The 26,941-nt window shown below is 35.0% G+C and overlaps 1 pseudogene; it reads right to left on the bottom strand.

Annotated features, from left to right (window-relative positions):
* Positions 1-4,531: 4,531 nt before the first annotated feature.
* LOC111369886 lies at positions 4,532-14,072 on the bottom strand (annotated as a pseudogene).
* Positions 14,073-26,941: the final 12,869 nt, after the last annotated feature.

The following is a 26,941-nucleotide window of genomic DNA, read 5'->3' as shown; positions in this document are numbered from 1 at the left end:
GACTGTATTAGAACAGAAATAGGTCGTATCCTTGCTATTGTATTGCAGTAAATATTTTTCCTTGTCTCGTTATATTATATGTCAGGGTTTGTTTATGTAAGTGATAAAGATTTACCTATAAAAAAGAAGTGAAAAAGATCAAGTGTTCCGTTGGGTTGGTTTTATTCTTTGGTTTGTGGACTTGTTTATTTGGAAGAATAATACCATGAGATTGTTCTTGGTACGTTTGTAAGATCAAAATTTCCCGTGTGGTTGTAATGTTCTCTCCTAATAGTTAATTGAAAATAGCATTTCGAGGAATTTTTTTTTTTTTTCAAGTCAGAATCTTGTATAAGCTCCTGCTTTTCCTTTATGTTTAATTTAACAATGGACTCTATGATGTGAATATAGGTTAATATTGATGCTCTTTGTCTATATATTTCAAGTGGAAGGACAATCGCTTTAGTATTCCACTTGTAGGCATCGATGTTTCCATATGTAGATCAGCAAAATGTATTGTTCTTGTAGCTTTTATTCTGTTCACCTTATGTAGATCAGCAAAGTTCCTTGCCTATTTCACAAAATTGTTTGTTATCTTCATGTTTCATGGGATGCATTTCTTTAAATAAATGGGTCAGGTGAATTATTCAATTCAAGACTTCCCTTCAAATACGTAGAGAGTGTAATAGCTGCCAATTTTGACCAGAATGGGATGGTTGAGGAAGGAGAGATTGAACCAATGATAGATGCTAATTATGTACAAGTAGGGAGTTTTCATATTTTCATGATTTTAGATTTTTTTTAATAGTTTTTCATTTTTGATGATTCATTTGAATTGAAAGATGTATCTTAGTGAGTTTTATTTGTAATGTCTTACTTGTGTTGGTGAAGTGACAAGAGTTCAGCTAATAGTTTTTGCTGTTTTTGGTTGCAATTCACTTCCTCGCAAGGGACTTGCTAATAATTTCTTGGGTTTTCCTAGGAAGGAAATTTGGATACCATATCACTGGGGATATTGTATGTATCATTTGTGTAGTTTTCCTTTTGAGTTGCAAGTTCAACTTGGTGTTTTTCTATAGCCTCTTGAAGCAATGTCACATTTGCTCCCTTGTCCCTTTTAATGCTTTCCACTTCGTTCTCTTCAACCTAGGAAGAAAACAGTACGTCATATACACACTGTCTTAGTAAATGACACAGAAAAGAGCAGTGACATTGATCCACAGGTTGCTCAGCAAACTCTTGAATAGCCATTCTAAATCAATTTGTAATTTAGATCTCTTTACCTAACAATATGCTGTAGATGTGCGGCTATGTTGGTTTAGTAGTTTCTAGTACAATACTATGTTTTTTTTTTTTTACTTGACTTCTTCTCAATTTTCTCTTAAAATAATTGTTGATGAAAATCTCATGTTTGTGAATGATTTCCATCTCCATTTGGTGTAGATTTTTGTTTACCCTTTTTTATCATCCATTTTGCATTAAGCAACCTAATTCATCAAAGAATTGTATTTTAACACACACACACACAAAAATTTAATAAAGTCTGAGTTAGGAAAAAAAAACCTTTCGTTAAATTGAAGGGTAAACCTTGAGAAATGATACTGAAGGAAGTATTCTGAGTTAGAAAAAAAAAAACCTTTCGTTAAATTGAAGGGTAAACCTTGAGAAATAGTACTGAAGGAAGTATTCCATTGGATATGCTCTCTTCAGGCGTTGCATTGTTTGGGAAGGTATATTTTGTTTACAACTAAATCTATGCTTGAATGATTGGAACAAGATAAGTTATATTGACATAGTACATGAAGCTATACAAAGGAGATTAGTTGCTTCCACAAATGCAGCTGAAGCTATAGAAGAGGCCATTGCCAAAAGTCTGTTGTGAGGAGCCTAAGGTGATTATTCATTTCTTTCAGAAAATACGCACTTAAGGCGGGAGAGGAATGGAGTAACTCGACTGGTTGGAGAGGGGTGAAGCTTACATACAGTACTATTATGAGTATTTGTCTTTTTCTCTCTCTAAACACAAAGATCTTCTTGGATCAAATGTTTAAAAGTGTTGTACATACAGTTGTTCATATTAAATCAAATGCAGATCATAGTTGAATTTGGTTTTAGACTCTGGTTAAATTAACATGCTCTCACCTCTGCTACTACTATATGCAACTCCATTGACCTGTGAACTAACTTGCTCGATTTCATGGGCACAATTTTATTTTATTTTCTATTGATTCCTAGGTCCTATTAGAGAGTGTTGAGTTTATAACTAAAAGAGCATTGAATCAATTGTAATTTAAAATGAATAGAATTTCTTCCCAGCTATGAATTTGGTTGATAGTGTTATTTCTAGTTATAGATATCACAAGTCATAACATATGATTCATTTCACAAGTCGTAACAGATGTTTCTATTATCATGAACTGCTATGTTCTACATACACGTGATGTCTTCAATTTTATTTTTTGGTGAGTTTCTTTATGCAATAATTTCAGCTTTTGAAATGATAACTTTATTGGATTGAGCTCCTAAGACTCTTGAATAATACAATAAATCTTCTACAACCTTTTTTCTTTAGCATCTACAATTTCTACACTAATAAAAACACAATAAATACAACATTCGTGCAATGCACGTCCAACGATTAGTTGGTATAGAAAACTAACGCAAACATCAAATAGTACATTGAGTATATCAATGCATAGTGATGCATTTTTTATTTTGTGTTTTGACCAAAACTTTTAAGTGTTTGGAACGACTAGCTGTCCTAATTCTTTGAAACAATATTCATAGTATTTTCTTAATTTTTGATTGATAAATATATAATCATTGCTTATGCCTATCAATCTTACGCCAATTTATATTTCTTAAGGTGAACGTCAATTTTCTAATTGACAAGAAAAGTTAGGAGTGGACATGGTTCCATATTGTTCTGATTCCAAGAGAACCGAACCAAACCATAAACCAATGGTTTTTTTGATAATGGAACCAAATGATTTTTTTCTAAAGATATGAAACCAAACGCGTTCTAATTTCAATTTTTAAATTTTTAGATTTGTATCTTATAAATTATTAATGTTTACCTAAATATGAAAATAAACATCAAACGTTTAGGAAGTTCAAATTTTAATCATTGAGATCAAAAAAGTCATAACTAACAAACAAAATATATTCATAATTTGAATACACAAATCAGTTTTTTTTTTCATACAAAAAAATGTTTAATAAGTAATAACAATGATCCACTAAATTAATTGTACTAGTTTTGAAGGCATACCTCTACAATAAAGAATGAATTATCAAAATTTTTACAGTCCACTTCTACATATAACATTAAACGTTTAATATTTCTTGAATGTTTATTGAGTTTTCCTCTATTTCTGAAGAACACAAATAACTCATCAAACAATTAAGGTATAAAAAAATAAAATAAAAAAGTAGTTTATAGACTTTTTTAAGTAACTGACCAATTTCATTTTTCAATCTTAAATGACACTCCACTGACTTGATTAAACACGTTACCAGTATGCTGGGATGTTGTGTAAATTGAAAAGGAGTACAGGAAAAATAATTCAATTGAATACAAAATTAGGGTGCAGACAACTAATGAGTTGTTTATCTCTAATGATCCAAAATTGTTCAATTAATGGGTTATCTCTAGTGAATATAAAATTAGGGTCTCCACTAATTATTATATATAAAATTAAATATTAAGTTTGGTTCTGGTTTTGGTTTTTGAACTAGAACTGAACCTGAACCAAAACCAAAACCAAAACCAAAACCAAAACCAAATTGTTCTCGGTTCAAAGAATCAAAATCATTAATTTATTGATGTCATAGGGCCCTATCCATTTATTCATTCGATCCAACTTTTTTTTGACGATTTCTGAGGAATAAGCATCCCGGCTAACTCTGCGCCAGCAGTCGCGACAAGACTGAAGAGAATTAATCACTGAAGAGAATTAATCTTTTTCTCGAAGGATCAGAAAAAAATGGGTCCGGATCTTCTACGCCATTGGTTCAGTTGTACATAGACATCGCGTAATCTAGGCTTTTTCTTAAACTACTTGATTTGATTTGGTTTGGTCCGATCTGGACATTTTCTCCACCCCTACGAAAAGCCTTTAAAATCTAACGAAGCATCTTAGGAAATATCATGCGCTTAGCCTCCTAAACTAGATATCTTGTGAAGTGATTTCATTCGAATTTTTAAATTTCACCCCCTTCCCAGTTCATTTTCTAACTCTGCCCTTTAATATGCACGAAGTAGAAACTGCATCCATGCAGGGTTCTAATGGTTCAAATGAGACACTAGTTATTTGCTCGAAAACTAAGTGAATGTTTATTACATGGTTCAATAGAAATTTTTTAAACCTTTTTTGGTTCTATAATAACATCCTATCCATGCTATTACAGGATACTCATCATATGTAATCTTACCATACAGATTCGAAAGCACAAAGCACGCATATTTTTAGCCGCTAACAGATTAAGACAGAAAAATAAATAAATAAATAAATAAATAGATAAAAATGAATCTCCATTTTTCCCCCTTTAATTTTCCTTCCCCTCTCCTTCAACTGAAAGAAAATTTCCCCAACACTCGCCCTACTTGATATATCGTGAAACCCATTTGAAGCCATCACCGTAGCCCATTTTGTGTACAATGCTGCACATGAATACTTCTAAAGGGCGCACATTAGAGTCAGCCAGATTGACCTTTCCTTTGCCAGTGGTTATACCAGTCAGGCCGAGGTGGTAACGCAACTCGTCTTCAGAGGCAGCGTATGGTATGTCAATATTTGTTTCCCAAAACCAGAAATGGGACATTGGCAAGGGCCTCCTCAGAAAGGAGTGCATCTAATTGCTTCTTTGATTCTGCAAAACGCTCGTCACATGCATCAACCAAGTACACTACAGCATCAACCTGTAAAACTACAAGGTGCACTCTCTCATACAAGAAACGAGGCATAAATACTGATAAGATGACCAAAAGGAAACATACTGTATGATTGAAACAAATATTATGTTATTTTTCCAATATAAATGGCACGCAGCAAGGGTAGCAGCCGTTAAAGATAATGGATATACTTGTAGATATCTCAAGCAGCAGGTGGAAATAATTCAAATGGTTATCAATCTTGTAAATTCTCGGAAGAGTAAATTCGAGAGAAAAATGGCATAAGCAGGATCTTATGGAGAAAAAAAGAAGTTACTGCTTGTTATGATGATTTTATTGGAAGTGATTAAGTACATGCTATACTGATAAAGCCATAATGTTTGACTTTTCTCATTTAGTTATCTTAATATTCTGTTGATCCCTGAGGAAAAATAAACACTAACCAGGATGGAACCAATATTTTCCTCAACAGAGCCAAACCATATTGAAACTTTCCCAAAGAAAATAATTCTCAAAAGATTGACAAGATGAAAAATAAAGCAGGAAACTAACGACAAGTCATGTCGACTCCACAAAGTTTCTACAAAGTAAAATACATTTAATTTGACCTTCTGTTACACAAAGCAAGATTATATGAAGAATAAAACCCAGTTTTTCTGAAGAATCAAAATTCAAGGTTTGAAAATAAAAATTCCAAAAGTGCACCATTTGTCGCCAGGTTCTCTCTTATCAATCAGTTGAACTTGCCAAAAATCCCAAAAAGGGATCTTTATAAACTACTTACAACAAATCCCAAAGCTAGCTTGTTGATTCATTATGCCTTTTCTTAACGGAAGAGTCTACCGGCAAATACTCTCACAGAAACTTCCTATTCTATCATGCTTGGGTTTCTATCTCATTCATTTACATCTTTGAAGCTATTGTAGCAATCCCCATCTCTGGACAAGCCAGCCAATTGTAAACTATAAATTAGATTCATCTTATCTTGTATTTAAAATTATAAACTACGAAGATGTTTGGACAAAGCAAATCCTAGAGATGGCGTGCATAAAGTAGAATAATAGTTAAAGTAAAATAAATATATTCAATATTGGTTGAAATCTAGGAAACAGTCAACGGAAAATAATTATATTTTATATTGGTTGAAATCTACAAACAAGTGCACCATATAAATTCACCAAAATCATTTAATAAAAATGATTTACAGATATACAAGAACGCACTTCAAAATTTGGACATAAGTTAGTCACATAATGGATAACACTTCACATGCAAGAAATGGAGTGAACAGATATAGAATCAGACGGATAATCGTAGATCAACAGCAAATTTTCGAGAAAATTTTCCTTGAATCGTTGACCTGATATTTAATTATATCTGAGCGATACTTCAGATGGTGTATTTATGTGTTTTATGACTTTGTAAGATCAGAAGGAAAGTTTTATAAAAATCTTTTTGCATATGAAATTCAAAATTCTTTTCAATAGAACAAAGCCCAGTATTTTTCTAAGGGCATGCTTGAGAGTTTCTATCTAAGAAGCACCGATACTTGTAAACTTGTTACGTACCCTTCGATACATATCGGATACTTGTTTTTAAAATATTCTTTATGTATCCGATACATAATTTTTAATTATTTTATATTTTTGTATGATTTTCGATACATATCTAATATACGCCTTTTTAATTATTTATATACTCATTGAATATCAATAATATTCATTGAAAATAAAAAACTAGAGTTTTAAAATTAATAACTAGACTTTTTTTATGGGATATGCACAATATTATTAGTTTTTCAATACATGTGAAACCGTGTTATGGTTGACAAATATATTTTGTTATTGGAAATAGATAGACTAGTATTAAATAATATTTGTAAAATTGTGTTACATTAATTCTATTATTGAAAATAGATGTGATTTCATATGTAAAGCCGTGCTAATAAATTACATTAATATAGTCAAATTTCACTATTTTTTTTAAAAATATGTTTAAATAAACTTAATTATAAATTATTAAGAATACTATCCCATAAAATAGTAGATAAGAGTTTAGAAAAGGGAAAACACTTAAAACATTAGAACATGTCTTCCTCTCAACCAAGTGATGAAGAATTATCAAAACCACTTTGGAAATATGTTACCAAATTCAGTAAGACAGATGCTGGTACTGGTGGAAATACACAGTGGCAGTGTAAATTTTGTATAAAATTATATGCAAGTTCTTACACAAGAGTTAGAACTCATATGTTGAAGATAAAAGGTGCAGGAATTGGAGTGTGCCTCAAAATCACAGAAACAAATTTGTCTGAGATGTAAAAGTTAGAAAATGAAGCAAAAGACAGAATGGAAAATAATACAGTACCTCTGCCATCCTCTAGTATCATCCTAACTGAAACTGAAATAGCAACGCTGAAGAAGAGAAAGACGCCTACCAATAAAGGAGGTAAACTTGAGAAGGCATTTAATATGCAATGCAGAGAGCAATTAGATGTTGAAATTGTTAGGATGTTCTACTCAGGAGGCTTGCCATTTAATCTAGCAAGAAATACATATTATAGGAGTTCTTACACCTTTGCTGCTAACCATTCTCTTTCAGGTTATGTGCCTCTATAGTACAATACTTTGAGAACCACTCTTTTACAAAAGGAAAAGGCAAATGTTCACAGATTGTTGGCTCCTATCAAAGCAATGTGGAGTCAGAAAGGTGTTAGCATTGTGAGTGATGGTTGGAGTGAAGTACAAAGAGGCCACTTATTAACTTTATGGTTGTAAGTGATGGACAAGCTATGTTTCTAAAAGCAATTGATTGTTCAGGGATAACATAAGATAAATTATTTATTACAAATCTTATAAAAGAAGTGACTAATGAAATAGGACATGAAAAATTGGTGCAAGTTGTTACTGATAATGCTACAAACTGTAAAGTTGCAAGTCAAATCATCGAAAGTCTTTATCCTACAATTGTTTGGACACCATGTGTGGTTCTCACACTCAACGTCCCATTGACGAATATATGTGCTGCAAAGAACACAGAGGACAATCTATACTTATGAGGAGTACAATTGGATCACAGAATTTGTTGGAGATGTTTCACAAATCAAGAATTTCATAATGAATCATGGTATGCGATTGGCTATTTTCAATGAATTTGTTAGCTTGAAGTTATTTTCAGTGGCAGAAACTCATTTTGCTTCTGTAATTGTAATGCTTAAACGATTTAAGATTATAAGAGATGGTCTCCAAGCAATGGTTAAAAGCGACAAGTGGTCTTGTTATAGGGAGGATGATGTGGGGAAGGCAAGATTTGTGAAGGAAAAGGTTTTGGATGATTTTTGGTCGGATTATATAGATTACATACTCTCTTTCACAAGTCCTATTTATGATTTGATCAGAATTTGTGACACAGATCGTCCTTGTCTCTGCTTGGTGTATGATATGTAGGACACTATGGTTTAAAAGGTGAAGAATGCTATATACTAAGGAAAAGAAGAAAGAAGATGAATTCTTTACTTTCTATGAAGTGGTTTATGAAATTCTTATTGATCGATGGAACAAAAACAATACACCATCGCATTGTTTGGCACATCCTTTAAACCCAAGGTAACTTTTAATTTCTAAAACAATTATTTAGTTTTTCTTAAGATAGATTTGTAGATTATAATTTATTTGGATTTCTAACATATTTATAACTAATACTATTCTGATCAATGGCAACATGAGGACCCAAAATGAGTTCCTCCTCATAAGGATGCTGAAGTTTCCAAAGAAAGGATAGAATGCTTCAAAAAGTATTTCTCACACTTGGAGGAACGCAACAAAGTAGCTTTGGAATATGCTAGTTTTATCGATAGGTCTGGAGAGTTGGATTCTATCACTAATTGGTATAACATGGATTCAAAGACCTGGTGGCTACTTCACGGTTCACATGCACCTTTGCTACAAAATATTGTTTTGAAACTTCTTGTGCAATCTTCTTCTTCATCTTGTGCCAAAAGAAACTGGAGTACATACTCTTTTGTGCATTCAACGAGAAGGAATAACATAACTCCACAATGAGCTGAAAAATTTGTTTTTATTCATAGCAATTTGCATCTTTTATCAAGAAAACAAGAACTCTATTCAAAAGGAAAATGCAAAATGCTTGCTTGAGACTCATTTGATACTCTTGAAGGTGTTGAACTACTTGAGATTGCTAATCTATCATTAGATGAGTAAGAGTTGAAGAGTGTTATTTTTTATGATAATGAAGAAATTGACGTTGATGATGTAGAAGAAAATGGAATTTGGACAATTAATGATTAAGATAAAGTGCTTTTGTATTTTATTTTATTACCGCGCTTCTGTATTAATGCTTGTTTGTATGAATTAAATTATATTGAATTTTATAAAACGTATCAGCGAATCCTAATTTTTTCAAAAAAGTTGTATTGGCGTATCCGTATCGTATCGTACCCGAATTGAGTATCCATATCCGTGCTTCTTAGCTTTTGGGAATTTCTTTTGTTTTTTTAAAGGAAAATTGCAACAGTCACCTTCACTTTGTGCCACCCACGGTCCTAAACCTTTCAAAAATATGCACTTGGGGTCTAAGTGGATGGAAACCGTCCATTTGATCGTTAGTGTAGCGACACATTTTTTTTTTTTTTTTTGTACTTTAAAATTTAAGTCGCTACCAAACATTTCTTCAAAAATAAATGGGTTTATAATAATGTTATCTCGAAATAAAATAGTGTCAAGTGAAAGAGTAAAAGCTTTAATACATATATTCATTTCATCCCTTTCATACAATTGACACAACCACAAGGTATTTTACAACTTTTAAAACATACATGCCTGATTTTAATTGAAGTATGTAGGCCCATGCATACTTTCTGATTTTCATAAAAGTGTACAGCACCATACATGTATTCAATCATTGAATTTAAATCTTTTGGTGATAAGTGACCATAAAAACATATATATAACTGTTGACGTTTATGCAACCACTTGTCCGTTTCAGCATCCAATAGTTTTAAAATGGCAGAAAGGTAAGATGGAATTTACACCAAATATCATAAATCTTAATTAAAATTCGAGTGCAATTTAAATATTTAAAGAGATGGGAATGTTAATATCCTAGAAAACATGCAACTAAATTTTTAGCGAACTTGTCCAAATAATTAAATTAAACATAAGTGTCTATTGCTAATATTAAATAGAAATAAAGTTACGTGCTAGATTTTAGAGTTTTGTCCTATGAAACGAGGCACAACCACACCATCGAGCCACCGCACTCCGACACGACCCGTACTAACCTGTAAGGTAGAGAAAAGGGATGAGTATAAAGAATACTCAGTAGGATACAAATATTCGTACAATCTCGAATAACATTTATCATTCATATATCAAAATAAATCGTACCGTCATATCATATCTTTAACCGGTAAGAGCTCAACCATATCATATCATTTGTACCGGATGGCCATATATGTCATATCATATCATTTCATATCATTAACGAAAATATTTATCAATATGAAATAACAAAAATTAAACGGGACAACCACTTGCATGTCGTATCCTACCTTAACCTTCAAATGCGTTTCAGCCCAAAGAAAAATGTTGAGATATGAAGAATGCTCTATAAATGTTACTGCAAAGTCTTACTTGTTTGAGTGAAATGAAAATATAGAAGAAAATGATTAATAAATATAGGATGGGGAAGTTATTAATTGTTGAAGTGAAGAAACCGTATGAACGTGAGATAAATGAAGGAATGTGGAGAATCTTTCATTTTAGTTGGGTAGTGGGGAAAATGTAGTAGGTATGTGAAAGTTTCTTAGAGGTGGCTAATTTGAGTGGGAGAGAGAAAAACTCAAAGGAAAAGTAACGTGTGAAAATATAAAATATATATATCTATCCCTCTCTCTCTCCCTCTCTCTCTCTATATATATATATATATAACTTTTTATTATTATTATTATTATTATTATTATTATTATTATTATTATTATTATTATTCAATTAGTACCACTACACGTGTCCCTCCTTAATTTATAGATTCATTAATTTAACTTAATTAAAACCATTTAGCACCATATCTTTTGACCTCGATAATTTGGGCATCGCTTAACCAAATCAACTTTTTCTCGAGTCTAATATGCGTCACTAATTTCAATCTATCCAACAAGCCCAATATTCATATACTTATTATTGCTCGGTCAAAATCTAATTATTTAACCCAAATAAAATTGAAATTTGCTATGTATCATCTTAGTCCCTAACTTTTCAAAATATTAAAATATAACATATAAAAATTTAATTCTATTTCACGAAAATTTAGGACTTTACAGTTAGTTGACTAATGAAATTGAACTTTGACCAATTTTGATCAATTTAAAAGGGTAAAAAGGTGACATTGCTTTTAACTCTTTAATAAAGGATTTAAATAAAATAAATAACTAAAACAAAATAATAAAATTAAAATGAAAAACTATTCATCTCCCACCCCACCCCACCCCACCCCACCCTAACGCTGACACCTTTCTGACTCCACATTGCTTTGATAAGAGCCAACAATCTGTGAACATTTGCCTTTTCCTTTTGTAAAATAGTGGTTCTCAAAGCATTATACGATGGAGGCACATAACCTGAAAGAGAATGGTTAGTAGCAAAGGTGTAAGAACTCCTATAGTATGGATTTTTTGCTAGATGAAATGGCAAGCCTCCTGAGTATAACATCCTAGCAATTTCAACATCTAACTGCTCTCTGCATTGCATATTAAATGCCTTCTCAAGTTTACACCCTTTACTAGTAGGCGTCTTTCTCTTCTTCAGCAATTCTATTTCAGTTTCAGTCAGGTTGATACTAGAAGGTGGTAGAGGTACTATATTATTTTCCAATCCGTCTTTTGCTTCATTTTCTAAATTTTGCATCTCAGATAAAATTATTTCTATGACTTTGAGGCACACTCCAATTCCTACACCTTTTTATCTTCAACGGATGAGCTGTAACTCGTGTAAGAACTTGTATGTAATTTCATACAGAAATTACACTGCCATCGTATATTTCCACTAGCATCAGCATCTGCTTTGCTGAATTTGGTAACATATTTCTAAAGTGGTTTTGATAATTCTTCATCACTTGGTTGAGAGGAAGACATCTTCTAATGTTTTAAGTGTTTTCCCTTTCTAAAACTCTATCTACTATTTTATAGGATAGTTTTCTTAATAATTTATAATTAAATTTATTTAAACATATTAAAAAAATAGTGAAGTTTGACTATATTGAGGTAATTTATTAGCACGGTTTTACATATGAAATCACCATCTAATTTCAATAATAGAATTAAAGTAACACAATTTTACACATTATTTAATACTAGTCTATCTATTTCCAATAACAAAATATATTTGTCAACTATAACACGGTTTCACATGTATTAAAAGACTAATAATATTGTGCATTTTCCATAAAAAAAAGTCTAGTTGTTAATTTTAAAACTCTAGTTTTGTATTTTCAATGAATATTATTGATATTCAACGAGTTACTAAAATAATTTAAAAATATATATCGGATACGTATCGAAATCATATAAAAATATAAAATAATTAAAAAATATGTATAGGATATATATCTGATACGTAAAAAATATAAAAATATATAAAATAATTAAAAAAAAAAGTATCCAATACGTATCGAAAGGTATCGGAGAGCATCTGATATGGGTACGTAAAAAGTTCACAAGTATTGGTGCTTCTTAGCGCAAAAGCAATCGTGACTCCTTCTGAAACCATCTTCTTATCCCACTATCTCATAAACTCAGAAGTTTTTCCAACTATGAAATCACTCTGTGGATGATCCAGAAGCGAATTTTCGACAATAATTATTTAGAAAACCCAATAAGGTTTTGAAAAACAGCAACATCTAGATCAAGAAAATCTATACCCCCTCGAAAATAAAAATAATAAGGGTTCGTTTAATTGCAAAGATGGAATTTGGATGGAAAGAAAATAAATTCCATGAAATTGAATTGCCTAGAAATTATTTTATTAGGAATTGTCAATTATTGTGTTTGATTGGAATAATTTTCCACGTGACAAATATTGAAATAAAAAAATTTTTGTGTTCGTTTGACTATATTTTACATGAAAATTGTCAATTAAAGGAATATAATTTACTAGTATTAGGATAAAATTTGTTTCCATTGCAAAAAAAAAAAATTCAAGAAAATCATCTATCTTTGGTGTTCGTTTGGCTTTATTTTATATGGAAATTGTCAATTAAAGGAAAATATTTTTTTACAATTAGAGATAAAAAAAAATTCGGCCAGCAACCTAGAAAATGAATTCTCTCCTTCTCATCAATTTGGCGGACAATGGCTGAGGTGGCATGAAAGTCGGAAAAAAAATTCCTTAAAAAAAAAAAAAATGAAAAAAGGAAGAAGAAAAAAAAAAAACCTATCAAACCCACATTTTTGGTTTAGTGTGGAAATCAATTTCCATTTTCCATGGAAAAGGGGCTTATCAAACAGCCCCTAACTTAATCTTAGCACTCTACCTCTGGTAAGAACTCTAATATTTCCACAGCAAATCAAACTTCAATGGAATCTAAACTAAAACCCAGCTATAAAGGCACTATAATCAAACACAGAAAATATAGTTATATGTATTTATCTGCTGGGAACTTGGTATACCTTGGCATAGTAATCCTTCCAGACTCTACGGGCGATCTGATGACGGCCCAAATCAAACCCCTTGAACTTAATTTTCCCTATACTCGCTCTTCCGAGGTGGAATATTGCGTCGGCTGATCTGCACTATTCTCTAAAAAAACCCAAAATAATTCGATCGAGTCAATCCATCAAGATCAATGTTCAAGAAAATGATTTAAAAAATTACAAATAATTTCCGCGTTTTCAATTATTATAAACAAAAAATAACAGAAAATTCACCTCATCCTTGATCATGTGAAGAAGGGTGGTTTTGCCAGCATTATTGAGGCCAAGAAACAAGATCTTGGCCCTATTTCTGCCACAATCCGAGTGAGGCCAAGACGCCATAAAACCAGTCCAAGAGGAACATTTCTGTGGGAATTTTTGGATTGGGATTTGATTGGAAATCCAATCGATATGGATGGGCGTTGAGAGAAGAAATGAGGGGGGATTCGATGAATATGGTGAATTGGAGAAAATGAAACTTGTAAATGGGGGTAAAATCTTTGTTACTGGTAAAATTTGATACAATTTAAGTTTTTATTTTAATCACTTGGGACCAGTAAAGTGCTGCATGCTCCCTCACAAAAGGGCTGTCCACGATTTTTTTATTGGACATGGCTCCCTTTTTTCTTAGAGGGCTATACACTGAACTGTCAAATTTGGTGTACAAACATCAAATTCCATAACTTAAATATTAAAAACGAGGAGCCAAATTTTGCCAGTGTTTCAGAGTAGTTTGGTAAAGCCTTTACTTTTAAATTTTTCTAATCTTTGTTTGGTAAAGCTTTTACTTGTTAATAAGTTTGACAAACTTTATTTTTTAATCACATATTTAAATTCACAATTTTTATCCACATTATCATCGCACATTTCATGTATTCACCACTAAATCTCCAAGTTACTTTTAAAGAAGTTAAAACATAGTTTTTAATAATTAAACTATATTACTGATAAAAATAACTTTTAAAATTATATTTGAGATTGTTTTGACAAAACTTTTAACAAAAATTTAAGCTAATTTTACAAAAATTAATTAAAAAGATGTGGATCTTATGAACTATATGATTAAAATTAATTATTCATTTTGATTTAAATTTTAATTTAACTTCTTAGTTGAAGCAAAATCAAATTTAAATTATGTTTAATAAAGGTTTTTCTACAAGTTGAAGTTTCCATAGTCCAAAACCGCATGTCATTGCTGAAATACTAATTTCTAAGTCACTTTGTTTGACTCTGAATAATTTCAAATAACAGCTTTTACTTTGAACATAAGTGATGGTCAAGTGACAAATCTTAGAAAAATAATATTTTAATCACGTTTAGTTCACAATACTTATAATAGAATAATGTACAATGAGTTATTTTTCTTTCTAATATTCTATAGTATCATCTTAAATCAGTATTTTACATAATTTATTCATCTCCAATTGGCAGGAACTAATGATGGAAACGAAAATTACAATATATATGCGGACGAAATGTGGTTAACTGTGATCAGAAAGAAAAAAAAAATGCGATAAAATTTATCAATTGTCAACTTTAATTTTTGTTCTTGACATAGTCACCAAAGAAAATGACAATTAGTTTTCGTTTTTATGCTAACCGGCTACTTGGCCTCTGAATTATAGTATTGGTGTTACAATTTGAATTTTAGCCATTGTTCTTTCTATCTTCACTTATACATAACTCGAAAAAGATGAGATTTCCTTAACCTTTAAAGGGATCATTTTCAAAGAGAGAGTTTGTTCTTTCTTTGTACTAGTTTTCTACAGTAATGTATTGATTGTATAGACAATTGAAGGTATGCATGGTATGTTCGACCAAACTGGAGTTAACAAGAATTCAAACAATTATCTTCCAAGGCTTTCTTCATCCTGGCTATAATTTTGATCGAAAATGATTCCCGTGCATGGCTACAACATATATGTACACCGAATTGATAGCGTAGTTTTACTTCAAAACTTGAAAAAGACTCAATCAAGAAGTATAGAAACTCATGTAGAAACTAAAAATAAACATAGTAGTTCCTATAATATTACATATCATCGCTTATCAAGCGTTATTGGAGAAGTTATGTTCTTAACGGAGTATCTTTTACACTTCCCTAAAGAGACCTATAGATGTTGAGGGAAAATTGCGACTAAGAAGCTATAAGGATTAAGGAATAAGTAACTGTAACGAAAAATATTGAAAGAAACTATAAGAATTACAAAGAGAAGATCCGTTCAAGGAAGAATAAATCTACAAGAATTAATCCCAGTGTACAGACAATTAATTCGCAAGGGCTTGCCAGATACCTCACTATAGCAGCTGGCCCAAATGCAAAAAAAAAAAAAAAAAAAAAAAAAAAAATTGCAGTGAGCCCCACCATGTGAGTACCCCGGGATGGACCTGTGAAATAAGTCCCTGTACACCAAGCTTGCTTCAATCTACAATCTACAATATATAAAAAGGGTAATTAGTGCATAAATTCCATACATTTCACTATTATTGTAAAAAAAAAAAAAAAAAAAATGTTCATACCTTCCATTGTTTATCATTTTCACCCTTAATTACACATTTAATTATGCAAAACATCATTTTCATCCAATTTCTCAATAAAAAGTTATAAAATAACGAATATAACCTCCTATTTAAATAAGAACTAAATACAACTATAGTCCCAATTTTTTAAAAAAGTTCAAACGAGTCCTAAACAAATTATTGAAAAAATAGAAATTAAAAAATATATATATATCTTTCTTCTTATTCCCGGTCCACCACCACCACTTCCAACTTTTCAATGATTTGACCACTTTTAGAGATGATACATGGGCTGTAGTTGCAACTACTTTATGCACTGGAGAAGCTTGCATTGAAGAGGATGGACCTTGAGTTTTTCTTTTAGGAGATTCGTGAATTGAAGTAGATGGAACTCTAACATTTGTGATAGGTGCACAAGAATTTGACACTAGAATATATGTTATATATTTTTTTTAAGGTCAATTGTGGTCTCTGTTTCGTTTTTTCCTTAACAACTATTAATATTTTCCATAACCCTTGTCTGAAAGTGTCGAAACTTTTGATATTTTAGAGTTATTTCACTATTCAAGCTCAAAATGCAAAGATACACCTAGAGGTTTATGGTATAGCCTATGTTTGGTAAAGGTCGCGTACTGGTCTAAGAAAACTCATGGTGTTGAAATCTTCAAACCTTGAGGCATTCACATTTTTCTGAAGCCTCTTCACTCTCAGTCACAACATAAATTGTTATTTCTAAGCTACCATGTATTATTTCGCCAAATGCAAAACAGTTCATGGTTTTTACCTACAGTTGGGCCATTGATGAAGCGTGAAGGTTCTTAATAGAGGTTCTTAAAAGGTTGAACCCCAACCTTGAGGGTCCCCCACCCCGGCCCTGCTCTGGAGCATCGTGAGGGAGGTAAATCACAGGTTATGCCTCCAAGGGTACAGGGTGGAAGGTTGCTTGTACATTTGCACTTACCCAATAGTCAAATCCATATTTCAGGATTCGAACCCTTGACGCGGCAGCCTCAAGCAAAGCTGGATTTCTCCACCCTCCCCCTTTACCACTTGGAGATGTGCCATGGAGGCTCTTAATAGAGGTTCTTGCATGGACGTAATGTTGGTGATATGAGATTTACACCTTTTAGAATTGATGATATGGCATGCCAAATGGCAAGCAAAGTATGTAGATATTCGGTTTGTCATGCACCTCTATAAATACTATCCTCTTTTCACAAGTTTTGTATTACTAAAATATAGAATAATTGTATAGACACAATTATTGTATTTATTTTCTCTATATTAGTCAACTGAATAAAATACTCCAATCATTTGTCAGTTAATTATTTAAATTTTGTTGTTAGCTTACGATCATATATTTCATATTGTGTCATATATATTACTCGATCTAATTTATATCCCAATAAGTGGTATCAGAGCTAGTGGTTGTAATTTGTTCTAGTTTTTGTTATTGATAGCAGCCATGAAGTATGATATTTCGTTCTTGGATCACAATACACGAGTCTCGTTGTGACAAGTGATGATGCAAGCTGTACTCGTGCACATAGTTTTGGATGATGAGCTATTGGGATTTGACAAAATGCCCAGAACTTAGATGACGGAGGAGAAACAATGGAAAGATTGAAAGACACTTTATAAATCAATCTCTATCTCTATAACAATATTCTTCAGGACATTTTGAAGGAAAAAATGGTAAATGCACCATGGTTAGTTTGAGCAATTGTGCATAACTAAAAGTTCGATAAGTAGATTGTATTAGAAGCATAGGTTGTATTCTTATCGCAAGGTAAAAGATAGATCAATGGAAGATCATCTAGCTGTGTTCAAAGAAATCGTCACTGATTTGGAAACTTTAGAGGTAAAGTATAATGAAGAAAAATGGGCCTTAATCCTTTTTGTATTAGCTGCTCACTTCGTTTACTTAGTTTAGAGACACAATCTTATATAGTCATGAAACTCTCACCATTGAAGATGTGCATGATGTCTTGTTTTAAAAAGGAGAAGATAAAACATCTGGTTAGATCTAAGATTGGAGATTGAGAAGGCCTCGTTGTTCTTGGTGATTGAAGAAGGGGTAAGTCAAGATTAAAGTTTGTTATTATTGCAAAAAGAAAAAACATATTGAGAGGGATTGTGAAAAGTTGCGAAACAAATATAATTTGACTGCAAATCATGAGAAGCAATCAAATACTTTTGACGAAGACCAACATAATCGAGAACTATTTGAGTGATGCAGATGTTTTGACGATTTCTAATATGGAACTAAAACCTGACAAGGACTGGATTTTGGATATAGCTCGTGCGCTTCATTTGTGTCCCAATCGGAATTTATTTGAAACATATGAAAATGTGACGCAAGGTGTCGTCATCATGACAACAATGAACCTTGTCAGACAGCTAATATTGGTAGAGTTATATTGAAGCTAGTGGATACATGGCGAACACTTGATTATGTTTGGCATATTCCCAATTTAAAGAAGAATCTTATTTCGTTGACTACTCTTGATTCAAAGGGGTACATGTTCTGTAGAGGAGTTAGAGTCTTTGAGGGTTCGAAAGGGTTTTCATGTTGTATTGGAGGGATGGAAAAGATCCCAATTATACATCTTACAATGTCAGAAAAAATTTGTGAAGTAAAGTCGGCACAAATTTAGTATCGTGGTGGAGATTCAGTTTGATACTGTACTTTTAAGATTTGGTTGGGGTCCATATTGAAGAATAATATCATTACCTACGATTCCATCATACTCAACTACTGGGGATAGACCCATATGAGATAAGCGTGTAGATGATGATTCAGTGGCACATGTTTTTAGCGTTTGTCAAGGCGTTGAGATTAGTCAAGGGCCTTCTATAAAGCATTGGGAGTTGATCATGCTACAGGGCGTGCTTCGAAATTGTATTGCAATTTCTATTTTTTTATTTATTATTATTATTATTATTTTTTTTTTTGTGAATTTTGGGGAACTCGGTGTTTTGGTTCATGTATCCGTGTTACATATCATAGAAGATGACTATTTTCATATTGGAGGAAGTGTGGTTCTTGTTGAAGAGTAAGAATTTTTTGTTGCAGTCGGATTTATCTTTTCAAGGGCAAGAAATTTTGAAGCTTCGTTTGTTGCAACAAATTTTGTATTAAGGTAGAGATTGTTAGATTTTTTCCCCCAAATTATGTTTGATTTTTAAGAAAATATTTTTTCACTTATTCCACATGATTTTTGATCTTGTTTCCATTTTTGTGGCATTTTTAGAATTTGGCATGCACCCCTATAAATATTAAATTCTTTTCACAAATTTTGTATTATTGAAATATAAAATAATTGTGTGGGCATAGTTATTATATTTGTTTTTTTCCCATATTGATCAATTGACTAAAATACACAGCTTCTGTGCCAATTAATTCTTCATATTTTATCTTATTATTTATTTGCGATCATATACTTCAAATCGTGTCATATATATTATCTAGATTCGTTTTATTTCCCAACACAATAATAACCTGCTGTCCCATAAACCTTTTTGCTTAATTAAAGAAGAAAAAGAAGGGGAATTTTTTTTCTAATTTTTTAATAATTTGTTTAGGACTCTCTGTACTTTAAAAAAAAAAAAGGAATATCATTGGAATTAATTCTTTATTTTTATTTTTTATTTAAATAGGAGGGTAATTCATCATTTTATAGCTTTTTATTGAGAAATTTGATGAAAATGATGTTTTGAACAATCAAATGTGTAATTAAGAGTAAAAATGCCAAAAGTGCGAACATTTTCCACAATAATAGTGAAAGATATGAACGTTATATGTTAATTATCCATATAAAAATTGTGAATAGGTGGGAAGCATTTTATGAAATTTTTTTACCCATACATTTTTAGGTTCATTGTCAACAATATCCTTTTATATTCAATTTATTTCCACTAAATAAATTATTATAAGTTAATGTTATTATTCTGAAAGAATTAAGCCAATTAATTTCCACGATATACAATTAATAAAAACGTCATTATACTCAATTTAAAAACTTCTAAAAATACTACTTTAGATAATTAATTTGCAAATACAATTAACATTTAGCCCAGATTGAGCCCCAAAATAAAAATTATTTTTTTAAAAAGTATGTGGTTAAAAAGTAAGAAAAGTCTTAAACTATTTTATAGAGAGAATGTAGATGAAAATGATTTTTTTAAAATATCATATTCTAAAATATGGTTTCTAAGCAGAAGCTTGTTAAGAAACCTAATATTACATATTAAAAATCATATTGATACTGCATTTACTTATGACGTGAATGACTGTAAATGCATAAAAATTCCATTTCAAATAAAACTCACTCAATAGTTTAAAAATCATTAATTTACATTCATTTGATAAGATATAAGATGAAAAGTCATTTTTTAATAATCTATCATTAATGTATATATGAGACGAATTATTATTTTCAATAATTCATCAATTCTTTTATCACCGTATCATCGAGTAGTTTCACCCCCTTTTCCCCTCTTATCTAAAACTACGCTGAATATCTGTAAACTCATGTGATCTGGTTAAATTATTTACGATTCATTTATATGCATTTTTGCCTTAATTTTATACTTTTTTGTTTGGAACTATATTTATTACTTGATGATTTTATGCATTTAGAATTACAATTTTTTTTCCCACATGATGAGATAGAAGAGAATATGTGGTTAAGTGGTGTTGCATATTTGTAATATTTTTTAATATTTTTTTGTTTGTATTCATTTTGTGTATTCGTAATTTTAGTTTTTGGTAATTGTTTATATTGTTTTGAGTTTTTTCGTTGAGCATGTTACACCCCTATCTGAACCGCCTCGGAATGCCCACCACCACACATTCCGACCTGATAAACACCCATCTGAAGTGTTTTCGAAGTGATCTCACCAATGTCAACGACCTGATAGCACACTGCGAGACATAGGCGATCCTGCTGAACTGACCGAAGCGCCCTCGCCCCTAAGGCCGAGGCAAAGTGGACCTCTGTCAGAAGATCCGTCGCCAATTTCAGAAAGAGATTTTTGCCAAGATCCTCTCTACACCTAAGGTTTAAATTGATTTGACTTATCAACTTTATGTCAACTCAACTCGGGAGAAACAAACTGCCCCCCACTCTACAGACGCGGCTGATTGACGCCTATGAGCGGATGCCTCATACCGTAATATGTATACACGTGTTCTATATCCAACAGTTCATCCCACTTATAAATACCCAAGGTTTGGCAAGAGGCAAAGGGATGAAACTCTTACTACATAACACTCTATAGCAAGTTTATATATTTTCTCCTCCCCCTTAGTGTTTTTGACACAACCTCTGGATACTGTTCCGACCACCCGAACCTGATTTGACCGTCGGAGTGCATACGACCGCCACCACCCCGGTGGTCCTGATCGTGTGCATTTGATCGTGTGTTGATTGTGCACAAGGAGGAATATGTGGAGTAGCTATCGGTTAGCCACGTGGAAAGTCCAATTTTCGAGGTCAACAGATTGACGCCGTCTGTGGGAAACACTTCCCGTTCAAAGTTCTGCATTATCCATAGGAGAAGTTGCTGGAAAACTAGCAACTAACCCTGAAAAGGGCACGTTCTTGAAAAAGAACAAAGTCGAGTTACAATCCAAGTTCTCACCATCCTTAAAAAAGGAGATAGGATGAGCTATAGTCATGAAGACGACAACCCCATGAGAGAGGTCTCTGAAGAAGAGGTGTTCCATAACAATGTTACTCATCAGAGACCCTATCATCGGCGTCGCCGAGGTGGAAGAACAACCATGCTCACTAAAGGAATGACTCAAATAGCTGCGTATATGAGAGACATCGCAGCTCAGAATATGGCAATGCATGAACTCCTCATGCAAGCCCGAGGTCACCTGGGCTCTCAAATGCCCCAAGGATCTTACCCAGCGTAGGAAGCCCTAGTATCTTGTTCTCGAGGCCACAGCAGTCAGCATAGAGAAAGCCATCTCGAAAGAGAAGTGGACGCCGAGACCACATCTTATGTGCAAGGAAGCCAGCCATCAGAACCCCACTTGGCGGATAACTTCCCTCAAGAATATGAAGAACAGAGATCCGTAAGCGTCTTCGATCGGATAGGGGAGGATCCTAGCAATAGGGTCCGTCCAGTGAGAAGATCAGTTCAGCCGGATCAAGAACAAGAATAGGCCCCTCCTCCTCCTAGAAATAGGAGGGACAGGAGGAACCTGGTTGATTGGGAGAGTCGAGGAGGGGCACCTCCACCTCCCCAGAACATTCAAGATGATGAAGGGTCAGATGGGCCCTGTCGATCTTATGATATTGACGACGACGATGATAGCTTCCCTTTCTCAAGGGACATCAGAAGTTTCCCAATGCCAACAAATTTCATGCCTCCTAACATCCCCAAGTATGAAGGAAAGGGGGACCCGGAGAAGCACCTTACCAAGTATATGATACAGATGAGCCTAAAGGGAGCCTCGCCCGCTTTGAAATGCAGAGCCTTCCATTTAACACTAGGTGGAGCCGTTGAAGTATGGTACATCAGGCTTCCTCTCCTAAGCATTAGAAGTTGGCCAGATTTGAAGAAAGAATTCTTGAACCAATACGTCTCATGCAGAGAAGGAGAGGCACCAGTACAACGCCTGCAAGATATGAGGCAGGCCCTTGGGGAGATGCTGAAAAGCTATCTCGTCAGGTTTACAAACGAAATCACCTACTGTAAATAGGTCACTGACAAAGAAGCCCTTTCAACCCTGAAAGGCGGGCTCAACATGAACACTTTGTTCTGGAGGGACATGGGCAGCAAGAGTCCCTCCACCTATAACGACCTGGTGGAAATGATGAGAGTGGAAATTGTGAGTGAAGAAATGATTGATCACCGAAATCATGCCGCGCAGGGACTCCCTCCGTCTCAGAGGTAGGTAGGTCGAGGACCCATAGCACACCTTGTTACTCAGCAACGGACTCAGGTAGGTTACACAATAGCTCCCACCTCTGGATAGGCACTGGCTTCTGCCACACTAAATGCAATGCCGGTATTGGCATATGAAAATGCTCCTGGCGAAGCAGGACCATCTGGAAGAATCGATAGCAAGAAAAAGAAGAAGAAACGATCAAACAGGCCCTTGGAAGGAGCAAGGTTTTGCACTTTCCATCAACTATATGGGCATGACACCAATGAATGCAGAGACATTCCTCGACGCTCAAACCGGACCGACCCACATCCCTCCAGGAGGAATGACTATCCTAGCAGATCTGTCTCCCCAAATAGGGGAGATCGAAGGCACAGAGAGCAGTCATCCCGTAGAAGAGAATCTCGAGACCAAGGAGAGTCTAGATAGAGAGATCAGGCCCCATTTGCTGGGGACCAAGTCATCAGGGAAATCAACACTATCATTGGGGGACCTCACGTCGGCGGCAACACAAGGAAAGCCCAAAGAAATTATACAAGAGAAGCGAAGGACCCACCAATGATCACTTACATTGTGAATGAGTCCCAATAGGCCAACAGGATGGCCCCAATTACATTCTCCCAGGAAGATGCGCAAGGAGTTCACCATCCCCATTGCGATGCACTGGTTATGAGAGCCGTAATGGCCAGAAACGGGCTCAAACGCATGCTCGTAGACAGTGGAAGTTCGGTGAACATATTGTTCGGCTCTACCTTTGACAAAATGCAGATTAAACATGGGTTGATCCCCATGACCGACCCACTATTTGGATTCACTGGAGACAGTATCGTTCCACGAAAGCGGATCACTCTGCCCGTCGAGTTGGGTTCAACACCCCTAGTGGCCCAACAGTTCATGGAATTCTTAGTGGTGGACCACAGATCGGCCTATCATGGGGTATTGGGTAGACCCACATTGAAAGATCTTTGGGCCGTCACATCCATCCACTACTTGTGCATGAAATTCCTAACTAAAAATGGGATTGCGACGGTTCGAGGCGACCAGATGGGCTCCAAGACATGCTACTTGAACTCACTGCAAAAGTCAGAGCCCCGAATTGTTAATGTAATCCTAACTGAAGTTCCCACTAAAGCCAGTACGGACGTGGAAATGCTCGACGCCCCTGAACAAGGGCACCCTCTTGATGAGTTAGATCCCCGAATAATTGACTCTGAACCAAATGCAACCCCAATGGAAGAATTGGAGACTTTCTTCGGTAACCCAGAAGACCCCAGTTAGGTCTTCCGTAGAGGGAAGGCATTGTCCCCTGAAGCAAAAGTAGAGATGATAAACTTCCTGAAAAGGAACTTGGATGTCTTCGCATGGACGCATGAAGATATGGTGGAAATAGATCCGAGGATCAGTTACCATCACCTTAGCATCAACCCCTCTTGTGCCCCCTATAGACAGAAGAGACGTGCCCTCAATCCGGAAAGGTACGAAGCACTGAAAGACGAAGTGAGCAAGCTTAGCTGAAGTGGCTTCATAAGGGAAGCCATCTACCCGAAGTGGATATCCAACTCGATTCTGGTGAAAAAGCCCAGCGGGAAGTGGAGGGTGTGCGTAGACTTCACAAACCTTAATAAGGCGTGCCCTAAAGACAGCTTCCCACTTCCAAGAATAGACCAACTTGTGGATTCCACTGCTGGACATGAACTACTGAGCTTCATGGATGCATACTTAGGGCATAACCAGATACCCATGTTTCGACTTGATGAGGAAGCTACATCGTTCATTATGGACAGAGGTCTGTATTGCTACAAAGTCACGCCTTTCGGAATGAAGAATGCCGGAGCTACATATCAGAGATTGGTCAACATGATGTTTGCCGAACTCATTGGCAAAATCATGGAAGTCTACGTGGACGACATGCTAGTCAAAAGCCTCTAGGTAGCCGAACATGTAAGTCACCTCGACCATAATTTTCAGATACTTAGAAAGTATAATATGAAACTGAATCCCCTCAAGTGTACCTTTGGAGTGGCATCGGGTCGATTCTTGGGGTAAATTGTCAATCAAAAAGGAATTGAAGCAAATCCAGTGAAAATAATGGCCTTGCTAGAGATAAGGTCACCTCAGAAACCAAAGGAGGTCCAAAGCCTCAATGGACAGATAGTCGCACTAAGTCGCTTCATATCCAGGGCCACAGATAAAAGCTTGCCTTTATTCAATGTGCTGAAACAAGGAAAGAAATTCTAATGAACTTCGGAATGTGATGAAGCCTTCCAGGCGCTGAAAAAGCACCTCGGAGAGGCGCTCCTCTTATCAAAACCTCAACCTGATGAGTCACTACTGCTGTACTTCGCGATTTCTGACGTGGCAGTCAGCGCCGTCCTAATCAGATAAGAAAGTGAGGCCAGTTGCCAGTGTACTACGTCAGTAAAGCACTTCTCCCAACTGAAACACGCTACCCAGACATGGAGAAATTGGCACTCGCCCTTATCACAGCCTCAAGAAAACTGAGGCCGTACTTCCAGGCCCACTCATTTCAAGTTCCCACCAACTTCCCACTGAAGTAGGTGATGCAGAAAATAGATGCATTAGGACGCCTGCTAAAATGGGCAATCGAGCTCAGTGAGTTCGATCTAACGTTCCGATCTTGACACGCCATCAAGGGCTAGCCCTTGCTGATTTTATGGTTGAGTTTGTCAAAGCCCCAGAAATGGAGGCAATAATGGAACCAGCCGAGCCCCCCACATGAAAACTATTCGTAGATGGGTCCTCAAGAGAGACTAGCTTTGGGACAGGAATCGTACTGGAAAGCCCGGAAGGCCACAAGCTAAATTCTGCAGTAAGGTTCGGCTTCAAAGCCTCGAGCAACGTTGCTGAATACGAGGCCCTTCTGGCAAGTCTTAGACTTGCTAAGGAGATGCGGGTGAGAAGGTTCTGGGCCTAGTTTATCATTTTGAAAGGTTCGAACCGACTCAAGTCCCCCGTCTAGAGAATGTACATGCAAACGCCCTTTCAAAATTGGCCAGCAGTAAGGATTCAGAGCTGCTAAAGGTCATTCCTACTGAGCACTTATCGAAGCCCTCCATTTCTGGAGGTGAAGAGGTACTATGGATAGAAGGCACCCCATTATGGATGCAGCCTATCATCGCCTACCTGAAGGATCAAACACTGCTTGCTTCTAGAAGCGAGGCGAGGAGGTTAAGAAGAAGGGCGGCATACTTCGTCCTGCAAGAAGATACTCTTTACAAGAGAGGCTTTGCCTCGCCACTTCTTCGATGCGTGGGAGGCAAAGAGGCCACATACATACTCAGGGAAATCCATGAAGGAATCTATGAAAATCACTTCGAAGGAACAATTCTGGCACACAAGGTTCTCCGTCAATGTTACTTCTAGCCGACCCTGAAAAGGGATGCTTGTCAGTTTGTCCAGAAATGTGACAAGTGCCAGCGCTTCTCAAACATACAAAGACAACCTGCTCAGAGCATCTCCGTAATAACCAGCCCTTGGCCATTCGCCAAATGGGGCATTGACTTTATTGGTCCACTCCCAAAAGGAAGAGGTAGTGCAACTTTCGCCATTGTCGCCATTGACTACTTCACTAAGTGGGTCGAGGCTGAACCCCTTGCCAGGATTATCGAGGCGAATACTACCAAATTCGTCTAGAAGAACATCATTTGTAGGTTCGACATTCCCCACTCCTTAGTGTCTGACAATGGAAGGCAGTTCGACAACAGGAAGATGCGAGACTTATGCGACGAACTAGGCATAAAGAAGGACTTCTCAACACCTTATCATCCCTAAGAAAATGGGCAAGTTGAAGCAGTGAACAAGACTATCAAGCACACCCTGAAAAGAAAGCTTGACACCTCAAAGGGGGCCTGGGTTGACGTACTCCCCCACGTCCTATGGGCTATCAGAACTTCTAGCCGAACTGTAACAGGTGAAACAC

This window comes from Olea europaea, chromosome 20, assembly GCF_002742605.1.
Source record: "Olea europaea var. sylvestris chromosome 20, O_europaea_v1, whole genome shotgun sequence".
NCBI lineage: Eukaryota > Viridiplantae > Streptophyta > Magnoliopsida > Lamiales > Oleaceae > Olea > Olea europaea.
The sequence above is the reverse complement of the archived record's forward strand: the minus strand, read 5'-3'. Positions and strand labels throughout refer to the sequence as shown.